Genomic DNA, 1,558 nt, shown 5'->3' on the forward strand with positions numbered 1-1,558 from the left:
TATTTATTTAAAGACATTTAAAGTCTCGTTTTTTGTATTTTGAGGGGGAAAGTGCAAAAAAGACATTTTTTAGGAGGTGAAGTGCAATTTGTCATTTATTCAATAACTAATGATGAAAGCAACATAAACATCTATACCAACTAATAAAAACACACGTATTAGAGTCACATAATAAAAAGGAGAACATATATATATATATATATATATATATATATATATATATATATATATATATATATATATATATATATATATATATATATATATATATATATATATATATATATATAACGACCAACGTAACTGTCTTGTTTTTATTAGATCTTAAATGTTAAATCAGGTGACCCCTGGAACTTGATCTCCATGAGCTTCTTCATGCGCTCTGCCATGGCGGGAGTCAAATAATTGCTCCAGTCTCCAACTTCTCCCTTCCTAAAGAATGTACTATTCTTAAATAAACCTCTGAAAGAATATCCATTGTTGTCCACATTCTTCAAACTCTGAAAGCTGCACATCATCGAAATCTCTTCAACCATGCCTCGTTCTTCTTCCTCCGACGAAAACGGACAACCAAGAAAATCGGCAATCTTCTTCACATTGAAAACAATATCCTCTTTCATATCCTCGTACTTTAGAAACAACACTTTACGAGGATTCTCCAGATGGGCATTCCAGTAGCCAGTCATATGCTCCCAAAAGGGCCCGTACGGCTGAGTTCCCTCGCAAACCATATCGAAGCTCTCGTCTAGTCCAAGTTGACCCGCATGATCTTTCTCAAGCTTGTTTGCGGTTAAGAAATGACGGGCTGAGACGAACATATCCAAAGGGTTTCTACACACGTAGATAATTTTGCATGAAGATTCATGTATCGAATGAGCTAGGACTTTGAAAGGCACGTGGGTCGCAAAGATTCTTGGATCAGTGGGTTTATCAAATTGATTAGGATTATTTTCTTCAAATGCGAAAGGCACAAGTTTGTGGGGATTGCATGTGAGTAGAGGGTTTTGAGCAATATCACGATAAATAGTACCGCGGTTGATTATTGAGAAAGCGAGGGCTTTCAACCAGGTGGTTCCTGCTTTAGGAAGTGTTGACAATATTACGTCAGAATCTTTTGCTTTGAAATGCTTATGAGCCGTAAGTTCTCGTCGGAAAAATCTTTTCACATACCAAAAGCCTTGGTATTTCACCATCGGACTGCCGTCCCAGTATGTTTGCTGCTCAAGTGTTTGAAGCAACGACTCCGAAAACTCGTCATCCTCTTTTGTGTCTTGTTTTTTCTCCATTTATACTATTTTATTTAATTTCCAATGAATTATAAGTAACCCTCGTCTCTTCTTTTATAGCATGGGTTGATTATCAATATGCAACATTATCTATATCAACAATAAAAGAAAAGGTTAGGCATTATATTCATAATTAAGATGTTTGGCACTTCTACAACATACATTTACATAGAGAGCTAGGAAATTATGAGGATGTGGAAAGTGAAACGTCTTGCATTTCTACCTCTATATAATTTTGCTAACCCCTATTGATCGTGTGGTTGATATTAGAT

General features: G+C 35.6%; 1 pseudogene across 1 annotated transcript; it reads right to left on the bottom strand.

Moving 5' to 3' along the window:
• Positions 1 to 275: 275 nt before the first annotated feature.
• LOC148772431 (cytosolic sulfotransferase 15 pseudogene) lies at positions 276 to 1,321 on the bottom strand (annotated as a pseudogene). Its single transcript, XR_016029384.1, has one exon. The product of XR_016029384.1 is annotated as a cytosolic sulfotransferase 15 pseudogene (transcript).
• Between the last annotated feature and the right edge of the window lie 237 nt (positions 1,322 to 1,558).

The sequence above is a fragment of the Erythranthe guttata genome, chromosome 2, assembly GCF_056151865.1.
Source record: "Erythranthe guttata isolate IM_541 chromosome 2, IM_541, whole genome shotgun sequence".
NCBI classification, from domain to species: domain Eukaryota; kingdom Viridiplantae; phylum Streptophyta; class Magnoliopsida; order Lamiales; family Phrymaceae; genus Erythranthe; species Erythranthe guttata.